At 46.9% G+C, this 7,756-nt stretch overlaps 1 pseudogene; it reads right to left on the bottom strand.

Annotated features, from left to right (window-relative positions):
* The window catches only part of LOC112604503, a 1,843-nt pseudogene extending 953 nt beyond the window's left edge, over positions 1–890 (bottom strand).
* Positions 891–7,756: the final 6,866 nt, after the last annotated feature.

The raw sequence follows: 7,756 nt of genomic DNA on the forward strand, positions 1-7,756 counted from the left end.
TTCTTTCTCTCTCTCTTTCTTTCTCTCTCTCTCTCTCTTTTCTTTCCTCCCTCCCTCCCTTCCTTCCTTCTTTCCTTCTTTCTTTTCTGAGACAGTCTTGCTCTGTCGCCTAGGCTGGAGTGCAGTGCTCGATCTCAGTACACTGCAACCTCTGCTTCCTGGGTTCAAGCAATTCTCCTGCCTCAGCCTCCCAAGTAGCTGGGATTACAGACATGGGCCACCACGGCCAGCTAATTTTTGTATTTTTAGTAGAGACAGGGTTTCACCATGTTGGCTAGGCTGGTCTCAAACCAGCTGGTCTCAAACTCCTGACCTCATGATCTGCCCACCTCGGCCTCCTAAAGTGCTGGGATTACCGGCATGAGCCACTGCGCCGGGCCATACTGCTTCCTCTTCTCCTGGTTGCTGAGTACTGCATATGCTGCTTCAGTGGCGCCAGGTGCATGGTTCTTGTCTGGGTGGAATTTGAGGGCCAGTTTGTGGTAGGCCTTCTTCAGTTCCTCATCTGAGACCCCTCTACTCGCCCCCAGGATCTCATAGTAATCCTTACATTGCTTGACCCTTTCCACAGCTGCAACTCCTTCTTCAGTGTAGCCTTTGGTGCTCTCTCCTCCTCCAGCTTCACCATTGGCCTAGGGAGTATCGGTCCCACCTGCTTTCCTGTGGGTGGCATGGGTTGCATCTGTGGGTTGGGGCTAGTCATCAGCAGTTTGTGGTTCCTAGTTGAGGGACTCCATCAAGATGCAAACTCGCGGCATTGGGTACAGCCACTGTGCCTTCTCCAGGAAGAGGAGCGCCTGGTCGGGCTGGTTGCGCTGGATGGCCTTGAGGGCAATGCTGATACAGAGCTCGGCTTCATCCTTGTTGGATTACATGGCAGAACCAGAGTATGGAACCTGCTGGTGACTTTTAAGAAGTATTTTTGTTGTTGTTGTTCTAATAACAGACAGGGTATAGTAGATGAAGTAAGTNTTCTTTCTCTCTCTCTTTCTTTCTCTCTCTCTCTCTCTTTTCTTTCCTCCCTCCCTCCCTTCCTTCCTTCTTTCCTTCTTTCTTTTCTGAGACAGTCTTGCTCTGTCGCCTAGGCTGGAGTGCAGTGCTCGATCTCAGTACACTGCAACCTCTGCTTCCTGGGTTCAAGCAATTCTCCTGCCTCAGCCTCCCAAGTAGCTGGGATTACAGACATGGGCCACCACGGCCAGCTAATTTTTGTATTTTTAGTAGAGACAGGGTTTCACCATGTTGGCTAGGCTGGTCTCAAACCAGCTGGTCTCAAACTCCTGACCTCATGATCTGCCCACCTCGGCCTCCTAAAGTGCTGGGATTACCGGCATGAGCCACTGCGCCGGGCCATACTGCTTCCTCTTCTCCTGGTTGCTGAGTACTGCATATGCTGCTTCAGTGGCGCCAGGTGCATGGTTCTTGTCTGGGTGGAATTTGAGGGCCAGTTTGTGGTAGGCCTTCTTCAGTTCCTCATCTGAGACCCCTCTACTCGCCCCCAGGATCTCATAGTAATCCTTACATTGCTTGACCCTTTCCACAGCTGCAACTCCTTCTTCAGTGTAGCCTTTGGTGCTCTCTCCTCCTCCAGCTTCACCATTGGCCTAGGGAGTATCGGTCCCACCTGCTTTCCTGTGGGTGGCATGGGTTGCATCTGTGGGTTGGGGCTAGTCATCAGCAGTTTGTGGTTCCTAGTTGAGGGACTCCATCAAGATGCAAACTCGCAGCATTGGGTACAGCCACTGTGCCTTCTCCAGGAAGAGGAGCGCCTGGTCAGGCTGGTTGCGCTGGATGGCCTTGAGGGCAATGCTGATACAGAGCTCGGCTTCATCCTTGTTGGATTACATGGCAGAACCAGAGTATGGAACCTGCTGGTGACTTTTAAGAAGTATTTTTGTTGTTGTTGTTCTAATAACAGACAGGGTATAGTAGATGAAGTAAGTAGATGAAGGTGAAGAGTTCTGCTTCTCCCTTTCCTTTCTGCCTTGGGATGGAGTTTTTGAAAATGTGATGCTTGGAGTTACAGCAACCATCTTGTGACCCAGGGGAAAAGGCCAGGAGAGGCCGGGCATGGTGGTTCACGCCTGTAATCCCATGACTTTGGGAGGCCGAGGCGGGCAGATCACAAGGTCAGGAGTTCAAGACCAGCCTGACAAACATGGTGAAACTCTGTCTCTACTAAAAATAAAAAATTAGCTGGATGTGGTCCGAGCACCTGTAGTCCCAGCTGCTTGGGAGGCTGAGGCAGGAGAAATCCTTGAACCTGGGAGGCAGAGGTTGTGGTGAGCCAAGATTGCACTCCTACACTCTAGCCTGGGCAACAGAGCAAGACTCCCTCTCAAAAAAAAAAAAAAAAAAAAAAGCCAGGAGAAATGGAGAAATGGAGAGACATCAGCTTAGCATCTTAATTTTTTTGTTTTTGTTTGTTTTGTTTTCTTTTTTTTGAGACGGAGTTTCACTCTTGTTGCCCAGGCTGGAGTGCAGTGGCATGACCTCAGCTCACCACAACCTCCACCTCCCTGGTTCAAGCAATTCTCCTGCCTCAGCCTCCCGAGTAGCTGGGATTACAGGGATGTGCCACCATGCCTGGCTAATTTTGTATTTTTTTTTTTTAGTGGGGGGGGTTTTCTCCATGTTGGTCAAGCTGGTTTTGAACTCCTGACCTCAGGTGATCCACCAGCCTCTGCCTCCCAAAGTGCTGGGATTATAGGCATGAGCCACTGCACTCTGCCTTTTTTTTTTTTTTTTTTTTGAGACAAGATCTCTTGCTCTATCACTCAGGCTGGAGTTCAGTGGCACCAGCATAACTCACTGCAGCCTCAAGCTCCTGGGCTCAACCCATCCTCCTGCCTCAGCTTCCTGTGGTGGAAACCACAAGTATGTGCCACCACACCTGGCTAATTTTTTATTTTTTATAGAGATGGGGGTCTGACTATATTGCCCAGGCTGGTCTCGAATTCCTGGGCTCAAGCAATCCTCCTGCCTCATCCTCCCAACCTGCTGGGATTATAGGCATAATCCTGGCCCACCCCAGCATCTTGATACCTTCTTTCTTTTCCAAAGCAGAAACTGTTTTTCTCCAAACTTATTGTTACCTGAGATATTTAAAAGCCTTTGTTTCTTAAACTACTGTTAGCCAGGTGTTCTGTTACAATAAAACACATCCTAACCAACATAGCAGTTTAATCTGAAGTGATGTATTTTTTTTATTTATTTATTTATTTATTTATTTATTTATTTTGAGACGGAGTTTCGCTCTTGTTGCCCAGGCTGGAGTGCAATGGTGCTATCTCAGCTCACCACAACCTCTGCCTCCCAGGTTTAAGTGATTCTCCTGCCTCAGCCTCCCGAGTAGCTGGGATTACAGGTGCGTGCCACCACGCCCAGCTAATTTTGTATTTTTAGTAGAGATGTGATTTCTCCATGTTGGTCAGGCTGGTCTCAAACTCCCAATCTCAGGTGATCCGCCCACCTCGGCCTCCCAAAGTGCTGAGATTACAGGTGTGAGCCACCAAGCCCAGCCCTGAAGTGATGTATTTTCTCAGTAGAATTTATTCATGCATTACTTGGGTAATTACACATTTTTTGAAGGAGGATAAAACCCCTTAGGCATTTGTACTTCATCTTCAGAGTTGACCTGATCCACCTGCTGACTCTCTGACTCCCTCTACCCTTTGGGGCTCTTGTTTGCCTCTGCTGCTGGTCTCTGGGCTGCCAGCTGAACTGCTTTGATTGACAACTCAGGTGTACAAGACTTTTGGAATACACACTTGAGCCTTCCTGGGGCTGCTCCATCCTTCGTACTCCCTCAGGCTGGGGGACCTACTGTTTGGGGCTGCCCTTTCCACGGCACTTTCTTCAGGGAGGGACTTGCTGTTTGGTAACTGACCCCCCCTTGCCCCCACCGCTTCTCTTCTGGGGAGATGGAAGAGCTGCAGCATAGGAGAAGCTGGGGAACAGGCCCAAAGCCAAGGGCCCCAGAGTCTAGGTGGGATTCCTTTGGCTCTGGCCCTAGGCCTGGTATCTGAATATTACAGAGAAACTCATTCTAGGTTTATCCAGGGGTTCTTGCATCACCTGTGATTTCTGAGGATGCTTTTAGATCACTAGTATTCACTGCCTCTACTGGAACTTCTGTACACTGGATTTTATTCCCCCCAGCTATGAGGGCTTGTGAAAATATCTTAAAGAGTAGAGTAAGTAGCTCGGGCAGGCTTGCATTTGTGGAAGGCCACCCTCATGGATGGAAGACTGGTGGGAGGCCCTTGTGATAGGCTGAGGGAGACAGGCTGAGGTTTTAGTTGGGGCCCAAGTTGGGGATGGAGGGGAGGAGATGGGTGTGTTTCCCCCTTCCCTTCTCTGTGGGCAATGCTCCACATATGGCGGCAAGGAAAGTTTTCTGCATTCTTCAAAGCATGAGCAGAGATCTTTTGGACGCTGTTTCCACGGGTGTTTCGGGGAGCTCTCTGTAATAAGGGTTCCCTTTGTGGCAGTTGGCAGTCAGTTCCAAGCTCATCATTTTGTTGCAGCAGGACTTGGCAAGGGCATGGGAGAACAGGACTTCTGCTGTTCATTTTCCACTCTGAGCTCTGCACCCCTACCTATGAGGGCTACCTCTTTCCTCCATCCCGTTCCAACTGTCCTCTTCCTGCTCGTTCTTTTGTCCAAACCTGTGGGAAGCTGCATTCAAGTTCACAGAAAAGGGGTACCTGTAGTCAAAAAGGGTAGGAGGATGGGAGGAGAGGATTAAGGAAAAGCCAACTTTTGCCTCAGATGCCCGGCTGCTTTATTATGCATGCTTTCCTCTTTCTCACTGTTTTTTGGAAAGGCTGAAAATAAACACTTTTGTAATACTGACTTGTAGTTCACACTTTCCTGACAAGTTACTCAAACTGCAGCCACAGCCGCTTAAAGAGAAGCTTGACGCAAGCCTTATTCAGCAGGCGCTTTCTAATTCAGAATGTTCCGAGGCGGTTGATCTTGCTACTTCTAAACTAGTGAAGGGACTGAGGAGGGGGCACATTGCTGAACCTGGGAGCCCTGGGCCAGCACTCACCACCAGCGAGTCCACCAGCATCTCTACCACAAAGTCAGGCTTTTGAGACTGCTGGGTCCTCAGGGCTGTTACTCAGCACACTTATTCAAGAAATGTCACAGAGTCATCAAAAATCTCACTTGGAAGAAACTATGAACATCTCTCAATTCAAGATCCTTTTTCTGTAGGCCAGAGAAGTGACTTCCCTGCTTAAAATGAACAGAACTATTAGTGGAGGAGCCAGGGATACAGCCGCAAACTCTGGAAACTTCCCATTGAGCCATGCTTTGTTAATTTCATGGATTTGATTTATTACATTTCAGTTTTTATCACAAAACCTTTCAAACATACACAAAAGTTGAGAGAAGAGTATAATGAACATCTATGTACCCGTCACTCGATGTCAGTACCGGTCGCCGATTCGATGTTGTCTTATCTAGTCCCCATTTTCCCCCACTGCAACCAGACAGACATCGTAACACTTTATCCACGAGTACAGCAATATGTGTCTCTAACAGAAAGCTTTAAAAAATACTGTAACCATAGTTACCATTATCACATCCACAAAATTAGCGTTATTTCTTAGTGTCATAATACCTTCGAACTCAGTTTTCTCCGGTTGTGTCAAAAATGTCTTTTTGCAGTTTGTTTAAATGAGAATCCAAACAAGTCCACACATTGTGTTCATTGACATTTTTTAAGGGCTTTTATACTGTCATGGTCCCTCCCCTATACCTTCCCCATGCCATTTGTTTGTTGACATAGTTGGGTCATCTGTCCTTCAGAACTTCCCACGTTCTGAATGTGGCTGGTATATTCTGCTGGTGTCCTTCAACCTATTTTTCCATCCTGTTTCCTGTACATTGGTGCTGAAGATGTAGACAACAGTGATTCTCAGCTGGGGGAGACTCTGCTTCCCTCACCTCCCAGGGGGCATTGGCAATGTCTGGAGACTTTTGGTTGTCACACCTGGGGGTGGGGGTGCTACAGGCATCTAGTGCGCAGAGGCCAGGGATGCTGCTAAACATCCTGCAGTGCACAGGACAGCTGCCCACAAGAAAGAATTGTGTGTCCCCAAATGTCAGTAGTGCTGAGGTTGAGAAACCCTGACCGGGAGACTTGAGATTCAAGTTTTGCTTTTTTTTTGGCAAGGATATTTCATAGGTGGAATCGTGTACTTCCTGCTGCATCGTATCAGGAGGATACTGTGTCTGATGTTAAGGTGATGTGAAGGTTGATCAGTGGATTCAGGAGGTGTCAACCTCACACATCATAAAATTAGCCAAATGGGCATGTTTTGAGAGTAAAAGGGAGTGCTATTAATAGATGAAAACTGGGAATGTTTCTGGCAAACACAGACATGTGATTATCCTACCCATTGATTTTTCAAGAACTTTATTCATCTCTAATGAATTTTCTTTCACTTTTTCCCCAGTTTTAATCAAAGTTACATGGGCACATAATTTTTTTATTTTTAAATTAATATATTTTTCAGAGACAAGGTCTCACTCTGTTACCCAGGTTGGAGGGCAGTGCTTGATCATAGCTCACTGTAGCATCAAACTCCTGACTTCAAGTGATCTTTCCACCTCAGCTTCCCAAATAGCTAGATAGATGCGTGTCACATGCCTGGATAATTTTTTTTTTCTTTTGTAGAAACAGAGTCTTGCTACGTTACCCAGCGTGGTCTGGAACTCCTGGCCTCAAGTGATTCTCCCACCTTGGCCTCCCAAAGTGCTAGGATTACAGGCATAAGCCGCCATGCTCGGCCCACGGGCACATGATTTAAAGAGCCACGTAATTCTCCTACACTTGTTGCTGCAGTAATTTCCTCATTCCTCCCTATTTTCCTTTCCTAAGAGGCAACCACTTTCAATTCTTTCAGCTGAGTCTTGTAATATTTATCCTCACACATCCTAATTTGCTTAAATTGCCACTTCATGGTTTTTCTGGTTTTGGCATTTTAAAAGGACTTCTTTCTAAAGAATATAATGTATCTTTCTGACAGTGCTCTCCAGCCCCCTGTACAAGCCTTTCTTGACCTTTCATGTTCTCAGAACAGTGAAATTCTAATTTTAGCTGTCTGCTTATATTTAAGAGTAGGGTATTAAAAAGCCAAATAGAGGCTCTGATCTTGTGAGTGGAGCTTGTTGACTGCTCTCTTCCCCATAGGGTTATCTGGCTCTGCTACCTCCAATGTCAGGATGTTTGAGTATTTCTTCTTGGGCCAGTAAGTCTTCCAGTCTTCTGCTCAAGGAGATGGACCTGGCTGCCAGGGTCCTGGGACCCAGGTGGGGCTAAAGAGCAGTGAGTCTCAGCATTCGTTCTGTGGACTTTCCTTTTTTTGTTGTAATTCCTTGCCATCAATGGTGCCCGCTGTCCTCCAGTCAGTCCTTAGAGGCTCCATTAACTTCCTCCAGAGAATAAACCTTAAGCCTAGTGGCAGGATTGTGGGAGGGCAGTTGCCCAGTTGCACAGAGTTGGGGAAGGCAGCTAAGGATCAAATTGTTATTTTTTTTTTTTTTTAAAAACAGCTTTATTGAGATATAATTGACATAAAATAAATGTCACTTATTTAAAATGTACAATTTGATAAGTTTTGACATATGTATACACCCATGAAATTATAAACAGTCAAGATAATGAGCACCTGGGCACGGTGGCTCATGCCTGTAATCCCAGCATTTTGGGAGTCCAAGGGAGGAGGATGACTTGAGTCCA

This window comes from Theropithecus gelada, chromosome 13 (genome assembly GCF_003255815.1).
Source record: "Theropithecus gelada isolate Dixy chromosome 13, Tgel_1.0, whole genome shotgun sequence".
Taxonomy (NCBI): domain Eukaryota; kingdom Metazoa; phylum Chordata; class Mammalia; order Primates; family Cercopithecidae; genus Theropithecus; species Theropithecus gelada.